The sequence below is a fragment of the Varroa jacobsoni genome, unplaced genomic scaffold, assembly GCF_002532875.2.
Source record: "Varroa jacobsoni isolate VJ856 unplaced genomic scaffold, vjacob_1.0 scaffold_1423, whole genome shotgun sequence".
NCBI classification, from domain to species: domain Eukaryota; kingdom Metazoa; phylum Arthropoda; class Arachnida; order Mesostigmata; family Varroidae; genus Varroa; species Varroa jacobsoni.
In genome coordinates this window covers 89075-107438 of record NW_019214325.1, presented here as the reverse complement: position 1 = coordinate 107438, position 18364 = coordinate 89075, and the positions used below count along the sequence as shown (strand labels likewise).

At 42.1% G+C, this 18364-nt stretch overlaps 1 long non-coding RNA gene across 1 annotated transcript in view; it reads left to right on the top strand.

Annotated features, from left to right (window-relative positions):
- Window positions 1–12126: 12126 nt before the first annotated feature.
- LOC111269902 (uncharacterized) overlaps window positions 12127–18364 on the top strand; it is a 43125-nt gene continuing 36887 nt past the window's right edge. The window contains exon 1 of the long non-coding RNA XR_002685991.2: window positions 12127–12737. This is a non-coding gene — a long non-coding RNA (uncharacterized LOC111269902). The remainder of the gene's footprint in view (window positions 12738–18364) is intronic.

The window sequence follows — 18364 nt, the reverse complement described above, 5'->3', positions numbered from 1 at the left end:
ACCGATTGACCGCCCAGCGGCTCAGACCCATGCGCAACCAAGGCTTTAGCTCATTCTCTCGTCGAACCCACTCTAGCAGAACCGCCGAGCCTCTGATACAGACGCTAGCCCGGGACACTTACAGGTTCAATCCATTCAATTCTGCAGACGAAAAGCTTACTCGCACTCACAGGAGTACATATACTTAGCAGTAGCGCAGCTGAGACTTCCTCTTCTGACCTTTTATGCTTGCCGAAAGGCGAAAAGGTTCGTCGGCCATAGCCATTCTACAGTCTAGCTAAGAAAGGAAATTTTTATACCAGCGCAGTGGCTAGCGCATTGGTTCTCATGATTGTGATCGTGATGCTGACGATGACGATGATAAATTGATTTATTACATAAATCAACAGATTGGGGAGCCGGTGGCAGCGTTCAGTGGCTTATAAAGCTCGCCAGGTGCTATAGGAAAGTTAGAAATTCTGAGCGAAGACAAGCTGAATAGCAGAAAGGGATAGGAAATAAGGGAGGCCAGAAAAACCCGGATCGTGGAAAGGGGATTTTTTTGGGTTGACGGGGTTATGCGACGGAGTACAAGAGGGGTGAACTTTGGGCGGTCCCAGGGCAAGACAGGGGAGGATAAGAACGCGAAAAACGAACGTACTCGTTCATTAAGCGAATACGGCGACAGCCATGACTGCAGTGGAGTTGGCAGGACCCTCGTGCCCTAAGGAAAGACTGACTAGCAGCAACAGCAGCCTAGTTCACGCTGTTGATTGGCACGAAAAACGGTGAACGAAAGAAAAACAAACCCTTCAAAGTCCAGAATACTGCAGTAGGACCTATCGGTTCCCGTATCTGGACAAGTTCGTGCGTGTACCACACAATGCGCCGTGCACTACACATCGCTAGAGCACACTATAGCCACACAGCTCTCAATATACGGCCGACCACTCACCTGGGTACTTACATCTTGGTCAGGAAATCAAATTGATTTTTCTAACTAAAGATATCCGATTTAATTTTGACAGAGTAGGGCATAGGCAAATGTTGTTATCCTAAACATAGCTGGACTAGATTAGATAGGGAACGATGAGTCAACATGTCCTGCTGTAATAGGTAATTCGGTTTTCTATAATAAGTCATTCCTAAAAATACTTTATAAAGGAATTAAGTATTACTTATTTTATTTATTTATTATATCCACTATTCATGCGAGTGCATTCTCACCATAGATTTCCTGTAATATGCAAGACATAGTCGCCAATGGCATACAATATTGTACACTGTACACGGACAGAAATAATTACTCTGCTTAATAATACATTTTATGCCGCATGTTATAGTCTAAGATGTGCACACAGACCGAGCCCACATCCTCTCTATATTCCCTGATGTATATTTGTTCAGTGATTTTTTTGCTTTCTTTTTAATATAGCGTGTATAACGAATAACTCGTCTGGGATACTATTCACAAGAGGGTATCCGTTCGTCCAGCTTGCTTGTACAGGACACAACACTGAAATGGATTCTATTTGGCAGAGAAAAACGACCTAAGCCATAGGTAAAAGTGGTACACCTGTTGACAAAATAGAAATGTAAATGTATTTGCGACAACTGATGTACGCAAAGTAAGAGTTTGCTGGTAATCCTCAACACATTTGTCCGAAACAAGTCTATTTTACTATTATATTTTACAATGGCAAATTGCTTTACCGAAGCTGGCACTTATATGATTGTTCCGATTCTACATAATTGTAACAGAGTTTCGCTCTATCGTTTATGCACTCCGTGTTAACTATTGGCATTAGTGAAGAAGGACCTCAGCCTTTACTTCATTCAATAATACATAGCTTTCAGTGATAGAATTTTATTCATATGACTTCGATAAGAGTTGAAAAGACATATTAAAGCTATAGAAAACGATAATTAATCATCAGGTTAAGGGAGCAATGTCGTTTGACGCAGTCGTTGGATTTTTTTATGGTATGCTTATTGAATAGGCCGACTCATTCCTGTTATATGATAGTAATGGTTACCACTAGTTCACCGTAAGCAGAGTCCAACAAAGACTGGGGCGCCACTTCTGAATGTTGCCACGAAGTAATGAAGCAACGTTGATATCAGGTCGATAAGCACTAGGGTGAATGGTGGTAGTATTACTGTTTGGCGGCAAAAAAAAATGAACTCCCAAGCATTGTAATCAACTAGGGCGAAGTTATGTCACGCAAAGGTTGAATGGCCATTGTTTCTCACATGCAGAACTAGACACACGTTTATAGAGGGTGCTGTCAACAAACGACGGCACAATTTCGAATCTTCATCAGAACGTCAGATCACTTGCGTTCATAAAATCGTACTGAGTGTTTTTGAGGACGTGGCGGAAACCGTACTCGTTGTTTTGCACTATTTCGAAACTGAAGGTCCTAATTTTTTCGGTAGTTGAAAACAGCCTATGGATAGACCGAACAGATATCGCTTATTAAAGCAGCCGACGATTAGATGCCTCGGTGAGTTGGTGGCCTACCAAGTATACACAGCTCAGGTGTATTACTTTCTATCATTGGCAAAGTTTAGATTTAGACTTAGTAAAGCGAATTTTTTCTTTGTCATGCAAAGAAATACTGAGCTATTCTCGGTCGCAGTGTTTTTTTCGTCACGAGACTATCTACCTGCTATTAAAGCTTGCTTTGCACAACGGGAGAAAACCAACTAGAGCAGGTCTCCCATGTTAGGTGTTCTTTATGACACGATCTCTCAAAGAGACTTGACGTCTAAATGTAAGAGAAACGAAATTGTGTGTGTGCCCATATGACGGAGGGTACCTAAGCGTATTTTTCGATGAGCTTAAGCTAAACTGCATTCCCTGCAGCTGACTAGATAACTAGCCACCCCGTTCGCTCACTTGGGATTTAGAAGGATTTTTCCTCCGTCTTAACACATTGAAAAGATGTCGACGACGAGCCTATTGCTGCCGCTGCTGTAAAGACAGATATAGATGCACAGAAGGCTACAAAAACGATATTTCATCTTTTTCCTGCGGCTGTCTGATCTTTAAGCAAACAAATTCTCCTCCCGCGTACAGCTGGAGCTCGGGCTTATTGGGACAAGTGCTAAGGCAAATTTTAGGAAAATTGCCTTAGCACTCGTAACAGGCCAGTCGCCCGTCGGCTGCATTATCGCGCGTCGTTGAGAAGGCGGTATCAAACGGTCGCACGATGGTGTAACTATCAGATAATACAGAATGTGTTTACCATTCGCCGTGCCGCTCCAGTCAGTCTGAAGGTCACTGAACGCCGTCAATAGCAAAAAAAAAAATTATTAAGGCCTACTTGACGGAACGCAGAAGCGACGAAGACCACCCACGCTAGAATGCTGTAGGCTACCATAAAGAAACGTATCTGTCGCCGCATAGCCCTACGGACTAGGCAATAACCACAAACCATTAGCCAGCCGGCACGAGTGAACATCAGCGAAGTATAGCCAATGTTTTTTTCAAAACGCATAACAAGTTGCCCCAGTAACAACAAGCTAGTGTAACTTACTTCTAGCGAATGTAATAGTTTCCTGATCTTAAACATGTGCATGTGGCTAAATGTCGAGGACGCTTGCGATCGGTCTTGCGAGACGCAGACGACCAAAACTTAATTCATATGTTTACAGAAATTAGACGAATCAACGTTTCACGTTAAGTCAAGCGTGTACAGGATGATGATCTGCAACTGGAATTTGTAGATAATTATATTTGAATAACAAAAATAGTCAGGGACGCTTCCGCTATTACCAGTACCCTCTTACATAGCGGTTCTTATAAACAGGATAAACTTCCTCCGACAAATGGTAAATAAACAAACAAACAAACAAACAAACAAATCCTACTCATTTAATAATGGTTTGGCATTTAATAACGGCAATGGTTTTGGATGCGCAAAGACGTGTCGATCCAACGTCAAGTGGCTGACTGAATTCGTGCTAATGTAGACTGGCGGGGGGACACCTCGTCACGGTGACAGACCCCAGCAAAACAGCCGTGTCTACAACCGAGATTAGAGCTTACGTACTAATTATTCATATAACGTTAACCGTTCGAGCTACTTCCAGAGAACGAGGCAGACACTGCAGATGAGAAGGATACCGTTAAAAGCAACAAGTACGCGTATATGCACCATCCACTAATTGTTCGAGTCTCCGCATACGAACCACACGAGCACTAGAGATCGTGCATGATCAATCTGACCGAGACGATTATCGCTCTCTAGGGAACGAAGAACATTAAAGAACAACGCTGGCATATTGAGCAACAATGTATCGCTTGTCGATGTCTAGTATTGTTCTGAATGTCCAGTAATAATATCCCTTAGCAGGTGGTTGACAAGCATAATATTCCGAAATATCAACATCAAATGTGGCTCTTTTTTAGAAAAACTACATCGTATTGGAAGAAGCCATGTCGACGTTGGCCAGCCGCCACGCTAAAGTGTCGAGCAACGAACGCTAAGACGAACGACAAGACTGCGGACTTAACTACGGCTAGAACCTGTAGTGGTACAATATGATTAGTTTGTCTGACGAAGCGCGTCGCTCATACCCGCAGTCGACATTCGGCCTTGGTTACATCGGGCACACGGGATGGCGCCTTCATTAGGCTAAGGGACGACAAGAGCATAACATAGACACACGCCCTCAGCTAACGACAGGGGTCGAATGGGCCGTATTCGTCAATGGGATTGGAAGTCCCGAACGATGGGGATTCATTGTTTATTTACATATAGAATCAGACCTGCTTAGATATCTAGGCCAACTTATAACTTTTTTTAAAAAGAGCATATATATATATATATATATATATATTCTCAACGTGCTTTCCGGCGCGTTAATGCTGACTCGTTTCTACCTCGCGATGCTTGAAGATATGCTTCATTTATGCTGTCCTTCCTAAGAATGTGGATCTATTGCACAGACTGACGACGCTAATTTAGACTGCAATTGTTCGTTGGATTTTTGTGAACTTCTATAAAAGCTGCATATCGTGCTCAAATTTAGCTAAGAGAATGGTCACCATACATCTACTTTTATTGCTCGAAGCGTAGAAATATGGTGCAAATCGTCGACTTGCTCCCCAGGCTTCTGCACGGGCAAAAGGATGCATCCGCTATTTATCACAGGGTTCACTGCAGCAACATAGCTGAAACAGTTTGTTACCTACAACGCAATGACGAAGACTGTTCTTATCGTGGCTTCTGGCAATGAACGATTCGTTTCGTCTCTTTACCGAAACTTGCTCCTCCGAAATGAGAGCTGACTGAGCCTGCAAGGCTCCCGGGACGATGTACCAAAATGACGGTAGAGCCCAGTTATAAATTAACTAACAACACCGAGTTACTTCATTTAGGCTACCATTGCCATCACTGCTACTGATGCTTGAAGTGCGGACCTTTAAAACGAACCACTGCCCTCTTGCGGCTACAGAATAACAATAACAGCTATAATATAAGGATGTGTTCAGCAAAAACACGTATTTTCTGGACAAATTTCAGTTAAGATTAAATGAATATCAGATCATACAGTGTTAAAAAGATCAGAAGAAGCTCAGCAGTGCTGCCACGACGCTCGACGCATTTTCGCTTCGATTGTACGCAAACGTTCATTTTGCATGTTCTTGTTTATATAGAAGCGTCCACCTATGCTATTAGAGGAATTAACAGCATTTTACTAACGTTTATGTGGCATCGTAATAGCCGAGCGCTGAGACGTATGATGCCGACAGCTGAGCAGAAAGCTTACTTAGGTGAGTTTTGGTGTCAGAATCTCCAATTCTAGATCGTTTTTAGTTACGATATCATTGATTAATGGGTCAAGCTTGACGACGATACATATATGACACACTTGTCATACTGAATTAATTCGTTCCTATAGAAGTAGAATTCTGCGTTGAGAGACGTGTCGGAGACGATCACGAAGCCGGCATTCATTAATAAACTATTTATTTTTAATCCTATGGCTTGAAGCATAATTAACCGGGCTAGGAGCAACACGCAAAAACCAATGGCGTCTAAATTCACTCGAAGACCACAAGAAGACAATGGCCGTCCGTTATCTTAACGTGCAGTCTTCCCAGGTTGGAAGCGGTGTGTGGAGAAGCATATTATCGGTTGCTTACTTTGACTAAAGCTTAGGCACTGTCTGTTTGAAGAGTAGCCAGCCAGCCAGCTAGCTGTCGTACGTGCGCATCGTCTTTACGTGCCAGATATGCCTCAAATGATTGTTGCGTGCGAGCAGAATCGATCGTTATAGAAGTAAGATAGTACCTGCTTACATATAGAAATACACAGAAAAGACGGTCACGATGAACTTGAAGACTGTATGAAAAACGTTTTGGCAATAGGATCGCGCACATGCCTATACACATTATTATCTAATCCAAACATAGGTAGCCATGTGTGATAAAAGGTCGTAGACGAAATAAACTAGGTAATTATACACTGTGCATTGACTCTATTTTAAGGGTGGTAACGCAGAACTGCAGCCGCATATAGGAATAACTGTATATCTAAAAGATATGCGTTTATAGGAAATTTTGCTTCTATTTCCCCCAAATATTCACTAACGTCTAAAGAAAGGATTTGAATGAATGTATAATTTGACATATCATCCCTGTTCTTCTAGGTCTAAAAGCACTGTCCCCTAGTGATTCGAATTGATGTGCGGTAAGATACCGGCGCAGAAGGACTGGTTAATGCTCCCTGAACATTTTAGCTAACTGAATTACCTTGCGTTAAATTGAATGAGGTTAGTTGTACAGGTGAATCTATCCTGACCTGTGAAACCTTCAAGTTGAACTTCGCAAAACAGGACTGAAATTGTATAGTCACATCTATACGAAGGCAACTTGCCAGTGAGATTCTGAAAAAGTAACGAGGCTAGTTTCTTGAATAGTAAAAGATAATTTTATCAAATGGCTTAGAAAATTGCTTAGTTTTAGTCTACACATAGATAAACCGTAGCGCGCGTATGTGGATTTACTTAAAATTAATCCCACGTTAAACGAACGTATATATATTAGACTCTGTTTTTGGGCGTAAACGTTCGAACCAAAGCTGCCATGTTAACAGCATCGATCGCGACGGATTCGGGTCCGAGATCTGAGGCTTTAGATTCATTAGAAACATGCAAAAATTTCACGAGAGGGGCGAAATAGCTTCAAAAGTACAGACCTCATAAACAAATCACTAGATACGTCGCCTATATTCAACTCCATACTCCATTTCTCCCTCTGATTCCGTATTTAATCCATATAGAACTTGTTTTATTCGCTCAACTCAGCTTTTTCCATATATAGATTTGATACGAAACTTATACTTACTCAGCTTGGCAATTCATCTGATTATGGTTATTAATAAACCGCGATTAGAACGATTAGCGCAGGCAGGATGATGCACCCTAAAAGCTCGACGAAGAAAAATAAATTCTTAAACGCCCGTTATAATAAAAATAATACGTAATCGCAATGGATCTTGAGGATCCTCAGAATAAACTGATTCTTTGACCAGGTAAATAGATCTAGCAGGCTTTTCGTCCAGGGCCGACAGCTATAACATAAACGTGCTAGCAGTCGTTCACCCAAAAGCTAAATAGGCCAATTACGTACAATTGCGCACGTATTATCGTTCCGAAGATCAGCACGATCGTCGGCCGCTACACAATGGAAGAAACCGAAGAAACCAAAACAGAAACACAACAACAACGACAACGCAGAGAGAGATTAAACAAGCAGATGAGGTGACCTCTGTCGAAGGCACTGGCAATTTCTTTCGATACATACAACGAAAATGCCGCGTCACCATTAGAAGCTGATCACTTCGTCTGGCGTACAGTTAAGTCTATGCCACACGGTCTCGTTTCTAAAGCTTAGCACTACGTACAGAATCAATCTAACGCTTGTGGGCCGGATGTGACAAGGGCAACGTAAACACGAAACAGCTTTATCAGACAGGGTTGGTTGATCCTAACGTTATATGAAATGATAAAAAAAAATGCTGAGAAAACGACAGCACAAAAGACGAGTAAGCTTTCGGGGTAGATGCTATGTTCAGTTCTGATGTGTATCATCACCGACCTTCAACAGTAATTATAATTACCTATTGGTTAATGGAAACTGTTACTTACGCATCTGTGTTTATGGTAGCGAATCGATCTAGGTAGTTCTAAAGTAAAATGCTAAGACTTCTTCGCTATTCATACGCAACAGAGGTTCTAAAACGTGGTACCGTAAAGTGTGTTGATCTTAGAACAAGAAACAGTATTTATTCCCCGTGGGTTTTTTTTTTCGAATTAGATCATCTCTGCAGAGGTTTTGGTTAGTAAAAAGTACCCGCACTTGAAGTACGATCTGCTGTAATAGCCGCCGATCCGACGTCCGGGTAGGGTAAGTGACAAGACAATCTAGTGCGTTGTGTTTGGTAATGAAACAGAATGAATAGGTGCTCGTGAAGCAAACTTATGTTCAGATCGTGATACGATCACTACTGCAGTGATGCATTGCAGTGTTTACTATTATGACGCTTTAGGACATGTTACCTATTCATTGTGTTGTTAGTTGCATATTTCTGTGCCCCTCTGCTTTAATTAGCAAATAAGGAAGATCACCAGTGATCGGTAGTTAGGTCAATGGCCATCACTCGAGTAATGGACGTCCGACATCCGGGTTCTCCACTATGACGATATGCGGAGCAATAAGGACGAAAACATCGGATGAGAAGCTGTCTAGAGATACGACGACGATGATGATACGGAAAGACAAATGCATCGAGCATGATTCATGGCAGAGCACCAAAATGTTTGTAATTTGGCATTAGGTGTACGCCTATACCATGCACATAGGTGCGTACCGAGTTTGTTAGAAGCCTTGTAGTAAAATGAAGTCGTGGCTTTTGCAGGACAAAGTGTTCGGATCCTCTTTTCTTATCCAAGGATATATATATATGTACACCTATGGATATGTTAAATAATTGTTCGTTGTTTACATCGCAGATGGTGTCACAACTTTCCAGTAATCAGGCGCTCGGTGTAGAGAACCCAACAGGATTTCATAGTGAACTCGAGAATCCGCCCATTTACCCGGGATTACACGATACGAAAGTTAGCTGAACACCTAAAAACGAAATGGATTTAAGTAATTGTTTGAATGGATCTATTTACTCTCGCTGGTAGTAATAACCGAACTACGTGATGCTTTAAATCGGCCGCCGCCATGCTACATGATAGCAAAATCCTGCTAGCAATTCTACTGCAACTAAGACATTCCATTTGCTACTTTGTACATAGCACATTGATTAGTTACATACCATAAAAATATAATAAAAATCGATAAAGCTTTTGTTTGGCTTCGTAGGCTGATATAGCAGGTAAACCAATTATGACTGTATATATTCTGCGTTTGTCTAGCCTAAAATCATTTCAGAAAGGCTACGAGTTGTAAATATAAGTACATCATATCTGCCAAAACAGATCGGAATTAACACAAACAAGATTTTACGTCGCTGGATCTCGGCGTCGTACACAATTGCGTCAAACCCGAGCCACCTGAAAGGGTCTGGTCAAGCGTTGGCTGTGTTCATATTGAAGCGGCGAAACATTTTCCGGTGGTTGAAGTACCCCCGTAATCGATACGACTAGATCGATCGCCTGATCGGCATTACCGTCATCACTAGCGGTAGCGGCAGCAGCCGTGGCAAAGCTAAAAAATCCAAGCTAAAAAAACAACTTAAACGAGCTGAGGGACTGTGGACCAGCTGATTATGTTAGAAACGTTCGGTTTTCTTCTTGTTGTTCGATGGTGATAATTTACCGAGCTGTTATAAAATGTCTTTAATACATACGTATATATGAAGCCACTGATGGGTTGTACGTGAGCTCATATACTGTTCTTGCTCAGAAAACCCACGAAGAAGCAAAAAAACGCAAACCCATTCAACGAACGGGCGCTTTCTACCTATGAAAATATCGATGTGTAGAAGGATCGTGCGCAGCCACGACCAGCTAAAACGGCAGGAGAATGTTCCTGATTTTTGTGAGACGCATCGGCAATTACTTGTGTGTGTGGCTAAGTAGAAAGCGCCAATCGGTGAGACACTGGTGAATTAGCTTAAGCTGTTTATTAAATTCTCAATTAAAGGGAAAATATGCTTTTTTGACAATATTCAGTGCAGTATTGATGGCGTACGACAATGGCTGATTAGGGTAAAATAGCTTAGACGAACGGAGCCTTGGCGTGTGTTCTGTGTGATTGTTCAAGTGTCATCGTCACTTATTGATGACTGATTCGCTAGTCTCGCCATGCTTGATTATTTAAACTAAATAAAAACCACCGATGTTCATAAATTGTTTGCAAAAAAGACAAAACGTACGCCGCATATACGTATGTATCAGTGTATGTGTGCAGCTACCGTACATTGATACTGTGCTTCATGAATAGATACTCATTCGTTGACCTAATTTCTATCCGATCTTGGAAAACTCTAGTAGCATGTTTGCTGTCTTGGCTAACTCATGTAAAACAAAAGTCAGAAATGAAATACTTAACTATGCCTAATATTTAATACTAGGCAGAATGATGTATTTTTATGATTAACGTAGGCTGTTGGAATTGAGAACCAAAGTCTGGCGGTGCACAACCTTTTTTTCACCGATCAAAATGGGCTGTAACGTTTAACTGGGTTTAAAGTCGGTCAGCGCCATCGGCCGCCCAAGCACTTATCGCCTGGCAATGCAATCAATGAGATGCGTGTTAACCATACACAGTATGCTGCCCTGGCGAACAAATAGGCATACGGCCATCGCTGATACAAATCTCAGTGTTGCCAAAAATTGTTACCAGGGGGGTTCACCACATAGAGCTGCTTGTAGGGTCACCACGCTGTCCCACAATGCTGTTGAAAAAACCTCGGACAGACCCAGCAGGACCCAGTGCGGCTTTTTGCTAGGAGCAGGTCCTTGATTTTATATATAGGGAGATGATTCCGCGAAAGTGTTAAAAATGGAAATGAGCACATACGCATAAAGGAGTGCTTATTTTCTCTAGTGGGTCTAAGAAGAACAGGCATCTCCATTGAAGAACAGTAAAGATCTATTCGAAAATCAGACCTTTTTCGTGCGATTTCTAAACGCTTTTAATTACTACAGACAGGTACTTGGCTCACTTTATTGTAGATAAAATGAAATGTTAACGTGGACAATCTTTCATCAACAAATTGCCTTTATTCGGATAGAAGGTAAGCAATATTAACTAATTTAATTTTTTTTTTTAATCCGATGCTGTCCGCCAGTGGCCATAAAATCATGGTTTATCAAAGCAGGGGTTACAACTATATGCCCAGCCTCTTCATACAATCTGCAGACAAAGCTGTTTATCTGCATGTCTCAATTGTGCCTTTACGTGAAAGGTGTCTTGATTAAAATTATGAAAACCATTTTGCTGGTATAACTATCCACTATATTTTCTACCGCTGTTAATAAGATACGGGTCTCCCGTGCGGTGTATTCGACAGGCTATCTTCTATATAGGTAAAGGGAAAGATAGATCCGCATTTGCCCATAGTGGATGCATTAGTAGATGTGGACAGAGAATCTAGGCCATCTCAAGTGGTCAGACCGGATGAACAAACTACGTAAAAACGATTCATTTTTTCATGGGGCATAACACTGTAGTGGAATACGTACAGCAAAATCATCTGTGAACATTGACCTTGCATACACAATATGGCGCGCTACGAAAACGCATACGAATCAAATCTAACGACTGGGTGTGGATAGCTTATTCAATCCATTTATGAGGAAATCTCCCATACTCCAACAGGCTCGTGTCTCCACTCGTCGTCGGTATTTATTTCCCAGTGAACTGTCCGGGGTCCCGTTCATGCAGCTCATGGGACCAGCCAAGTTTTCACACTTTTCATTTCTGTTCGTTTTGAGACTTTCCCACTTGCATATAAAGTCGTGGCTGGGCATCGTCGTGGTAATGGCGGACCGAGACAGCTGTCGTGTTATGTCCCTGACCTGTTATGGCCACCCTTACCACTCATCCTCGCCCAGTTGGGTGAGGGAAGCACCTGCGTTTGTGAAGCCGTGAAATGGCGTGCATTCGACGAGCAGCTGAGCAGTTCACTCTGGGCTAGGGCGGGCCGTGCGTCGTCTGGATACTGATACACGGCTTCCATATAACTGCGACTTCAACGAAGCGGCGCCAGTCCGACGGCTAGTCTGGGTGAAAAGTTCTGACTATCGTAAAGAGCCAATGCATAAAACTAAGTAGAAAAAGAGTGGGAAAACTCGATGTGACGAAATATGGGGAGTTACAACCAATAAACTTGTGCCAAGTTGAATACATTGCGTTAATCGCACCTCACTCACTGTGAGCTGAATTTGATAGCGCAGGACCCCAGCTTTCGTAAGGAGAAAGCGAGTGGTTAAAGTTTGTCGTGCCCTAAGGCGGGAAGCCGCCGGGGCAAGTTAGAGAAATTGGAAAAGTTCTATTTGTGTATAGTGCGAAACGTCGAATACGTTGTCACAGGAAAGTCGTGAATAGTCGGATTGGACTGCAAGGATTTTGGAATACGGTGTGAAGCTCATTGGAAGGACATAGGGAACCTGTTTGTGTTGTTGGAGATATCACTTCTAATTAAGTTGTTTCAATTAAAGTACCGGTGAAACGTTGGATACATGTTGTCCGTCTGCTATAGAATGGTCTGATGTTCAAAGTTAAGGTAGGCGAAAGAGATATGTATGTAGATGTGTTCTTTTTTTTGTCGAAGTGTCAATTCTGAAGTGTCTTTGGGCTTACTTGGAGATCGTGTTGGCCACATTCAGTTTTCGTTAGATTGAAGTGTGAATGTGTTCATCAATGATGACAACTTCAACATATATATGAATACAACATAATACCAATAGTATAATATTTAGAACAAGAACACAATATATTGAAATCGTGGAAAACTGATATCTACCTCGGGTAGGGAGAAACAACGGCCGCGCAAAGCGCTTGATAATAAAATTCTATTGAAGCTCCATGTCACAACAAAAGAATCCAAATTCTCGGCTTCGTTTATTTAATTTCATCTAGTAAATCTTATATGCATGCGTCAACTTATAAAAAAAAAAAAAAAAAAAAAAGAAAAAAAAACTTGAACAGATAATCAAGGGCATTAACGTAAAGCAACGCGGCTACAGTCGAACGTGGGTTTGGCTATCAGTAACTGTTCATGGGTGTCACTATGTTACTGCAATGTTGCGTGGAACGCCGAACGACGCGCCATTTTTCTAACTGAAGTCGCTCGTGCAGAGTCATCGACCCGGGAATGCGTGCGGTGATTTTTTTTAACCAAACTATTACGTGTTGTCGCTTGTTCTATTGAACAGGACCGTACGTTTGAGTGTGGCGGCGGACTTTCGGAACGAAGAAAACACTGTTGATAGCATTATTTGTTATGCTCGAACAAGACGAACAAGAACAGATGTCTGTGAAGGCGACACATAACGCCATCACCGAACAGATGATTCTGGATAATTGCGATATTTTTCGATACTGACTTTTTACAACCTAGTAGAATACCTTAGGTTGTGCGAACGGTATTTAGTAGACAACTCCGTTTGTTCTCGTTATTCCCTGTGAGCTGAAATAAGCATTTACCGAACGTAAATTCAAATAATACCACCAACATGTTTACGATCGATGCAATGAGCACTAGCTGGATCATCGTGACTCAAATTCACTACTAGAAAATATAGAGCAGTATTTAAATCTCTGAAAGAACGAATGTGTGAGAAGTCTATTTCATTACCATTTGTTCTTTCAGAGATTTGTAGGAGGGTAGGTACTTCGAGGATATGTAGGAGAAAATAATCAAATTAGTAAAAAATACACTTAACAAGTATTACATATGATGCCGGCACCCGACTGTGAGTAACCGCACACGGTCCGTGTTGCGACTGCAGAATTTCTTCAATAGCGTTCGGCGTAACTTAAGTAAGCAAATATTACAGGGGGATATTTTTTAAGCCAACCGGTAGGATTCATAGGGTGGTCAGGCAGCCGGAACAATCAGTGCTTTTTGTTTTTTTTATAGAATATATTTAGCCATAGTTGCTAGTAATCGTCCTGTTAGGAAACGTGTCGTCTCAGTTGATACAGCCACTTTAACGGTACAATCGCATTTTGGCTCTAACGCGGTTTCGGCGACACGACCATTACGCGTATATTGCTCAAACGATGGGTTGTTTTTGAGGTTCACAGACGGTATTGATATGTACATGAATTTACCAGAAGTGGAAATCGGCTAAAATGGCAAAAAATGTCGGCACGAACGTATTGATAACGAGCTAAGACATTATTCAGTGGCTCATAACGAGTATGTTCCCAAAGTGTTCGTTTTAGATTGCTTCCGTTTCGACAAACTCTTAAAACCAGTACGTACTAACAACGTATAATACGGACAGTTGTACACCGCGATTTTGTCAATCGGCGACGTTGTGGAGGATTAGCCGCTGTCTACTCATTGGTTATCTAGTACGATAGAAATTTTGCCTCTTATCATGGCTGAAGCACAATGATTGATTCTTAAAGGTATAGCAAAAGGCAACAATTTCTTGGCTTTAAATAGAGTAACTAAGACAGTATTAGCTAATATTAATGTTGAAACCTGGGCTCATATTCGTCATTCTGTGGAATAGTTTTTGTATAGAGAGGATTTTACATCCATCATTAAGTTGCACGGCTGAGCGAGTAGACCGCGTAAGGCCACACATCAGAGCATCGATTATACGAAACGACACTTGGTTCCCTGTTTTTGAAAATCCTATTCATGGTAAAGTACCTTTGCCCTCTGAAAAAAGAAACAGATTAGAGTTTACTGCAGCTCGAGCGGCAGTTCGCGAATGTCTTAACTATTTCGTGTTCGTGACAACAAAAAAAAACTTGTCGTCCGTGTTGCCAGTTGTCTCTAACTACAGTCTCCGAGAACGCTACCATTTGAAGAATACAGAAGGCCAAAATTTCGTTATCTTCCGACGAACAATCCGAAATTTGTCAAACACCGTGCACAGGAGCACCAGGATGCCCTGTCTGTTCCACTGTTAGGCATGTCAAGGCCATTCTTCATATACCGCTGGCTCCCTTAACCCACTGTATTTAAGACTGAGAACTATTTAATTGATTGCGGACTCGGATTCGTCTCGAGTCGCTAAGAGTTACGGCTACCTGTCCTATCCGCACCTATTCTTGCTGTGTATATGTAGTAGGTATAAGCCTCAAAGGACAAACTACTTGGTCTACGTTTATAGCAAACAGAGTAATTTGGATAACTCACACATTTATTTAGATGTAGCTCTGGAAAAGATTTAATTTCCGTTACAGCATACTCAGTGACAAAAAATGTCTGCGACCTATCAGCAACAACACTGCATAACGCCAAGAGAGCAGTGATTTTAAAATGTTCGCTGCGGCTTGCCTATACTTGTAGGTAATCGTTTTTGTCGATATTACCTCAGTTTTGTCAAGTGACTCAACTTCAGGAGCACTAGTTAATAGCTAACACATGAAATACCGCATGATATATAGGTATATAGTAACAGCAGAGCTCCGAATCTCTCGCTGCGAGAACACGGTACAATGACCAATACTTTCCGCTGAGTCCACCTCCTGCCCCCATTCTAGCGACATCCTATGCGAATTGGAGAAATATTTCAAGGATCCTAGAGCCACTTGAGTACTGGAAAGCTATCCACACGTTGCTATTGACGAAATTCTATCCAGGCCTCAGGCCAGCTGAAACGAAAACTAGGACCGTCGCTTATCCGCACAAAAGCTTCTCCTCTAGAAGAACCTCGCGCCAGAGTAGCCTATCAACTGTCGCAGACATTCCTGATTCGTTTAAACATACAACAAAAGTTTACGACGAAATTGGCTGTTTTGATTGATACGATTAGTTCCTCGGTAACTAATTATTTGTGTTAGCTACTTATGTATATTCCCATTCACTTTCTCGTCAAGATATTATGCATTTCTCTGATTGATCAATAATGCGCATGATTGAGTGGAAGACATCTTACTCGCATACGGCACAGTCCTATACCTCAAACATCTTGAGAGAAGACATTGTATCTTTATAGGCGTTTTGGCTGATTTTTCTCTTCGGCATGTCATCACGATTCAGATTATCCAACTGTCACGTAACAACATAAAGCATAGCGTTGTCTGCTAGATACCTGTTTTTATCTACTACCATCTATAGGACGAAGCAGTATAGCTTTTTTTGATAAACTCATCGGACATTTATAGCTCACTTCTAATCCTGTTTTAGTACGAGCGGTGTCGAACAACCTTAAAACGGCAAGGAGAAAAAATGACAAATGATTCTAGAACTAGAGACGGTTATATCTTACCTGTTCCTGTCGAAGTGAAACATGTATCACTCGATAGTGAACGTGAAGCAGTCCTGTAAAAATCATGTTAACAGCACCAACGGTTACCTAAATTATGGCTGGGCTTGGGTTGCGACTGTAATTCTAACAATGATATACAATTGTCTCTGATATGACTGTAATAGCTGTCTGGGATTTGTATCTGCAGAAGCAAAATACCCATTTGCTAATGTTAATCGTATTAGTAAGGTTTAATTAATTAATAATTTAAAGCGGACTGTTAAAATAACCGTATTCGATGCGATGTGCCGCACTCTAGCTTTTGCTTAACGAGTAAATCGGTCCGTGGTTACTGTTGCCAGAATCTCTACTATGATCTTCTATCTAAAACGGAACATTTCAGCAAGCATCCACAGCTCGTAACGCAGTAGAAAATCCTGATATCCTGTACGGATATCAACCACAGGATGTCGATCTGTAAATCATGTGGTATGGTTTCATAGGACTAAATAGTCAGCATGTGGTCGTATAGCGTATCAAATACATATCTGTTTTAAATGGATTAGAACAGTTGGTTATTGCTGAATGATGAGAAGCGTTGCCCCCTTACTATATGAGCAATTTCACTATCGAATATATTATATGACGACCTATAACCACTGAATTCTCGATTCGAACATACGACTGAGCTTAAATTTAACGTGTTTACAGAGTGCTTGGTCTGGACGCATGACAGTGATCTAAGCCCAGCCTATAAGCGAGATGTGCCTGCCTCAGGCGACAAGTATGACCTTGTGACATGTTTAATATGGTGTATCTAACTTCAAATAACAATTGCCATTTGACGCTGATGGTGGCCGCAGGTAAAGAGAGTGTGGCTATCCTATTGGCATTAACATTGATAAGCGCCACAGCAAGATTTACCATGATTTTATTTGGCCTTTGCTAACCACGAGCTGTTTTCAATTGGAAAAATTCGATTTCGGTACACGACAAGCACACTAAGGCGATTTATACATATATATATATGCCCAGTCGTCACTAATTGACACAGTCTGACCCATTGTTGTAAATTTCTCAAATGTTCCATCAGGATGAGTTCAGATCGTCGTCCATGGCGTTTATATGCTTCTTCGTTGCGATTTTTTGGCGGCCGGCCCTTAATGATAGAATTTCACGCATCGTTCGTCCTCTGCACTGTTATTGTTATTGTGGTGACGACGGCGGCAGCGGTTCAACCCTTCCCGAACTGACGCTTACCATCCTGCCGACTCGGTGTCCACCTATCGTTAGCATTCAGGCAACCCCAACGCAACGGCATTGGCGCCGCAGCGTTGTCACTCAAACAGCGCAACTGCCCTACTACAAAGGAATTTGGTGTGTCATACTACCCTATGCTGGTCGTAATGGCGGGGCTCATGGGGCGACACCGGCCGACCAATGGACAGCAAGATTGGATATTGAAGGAACTACGATTCGCCAGTTGTTACCTTCGTGTCGGTGATGGTGTGAGCTTGTGCTCGCGCTGAGCCGTCGAACGAAGCGGTATGACGCTGGCGGCGGCGGCGGCGGCGGCGTCGTCGTCGTCGTCGTCATCTCCGTCGTGCTATTCACAGAGTCGGCCAACCACACTGCCATAATAGAAACGGAGGGACGCGGTGTATTCATGTGTGTTTTCTTGTCCGGGTGCTATACTATAGGTGTAGTTGGCAGCAGGTGGAGTGGAGGGAGGGAGGGAGGGAGGGAGGGAGTGAGTGAGTGAGTGAGTGAGTGAATGAGTGAGTGAGTGATCGCGCACCGCCAAACGACGGCTCCAGGAACAGAGGGAGAAAGATTCTGGGTCTGCGATTACCGCTGCTGCTTGTGCTTCTATCTATGCGCAACCTACAATTGCTCACATTGGTAAAAGTGCTGACTATATTAGGAAACTGAATGAGGAGCATACATATATACAATAGTACTAAATGTTAGTACA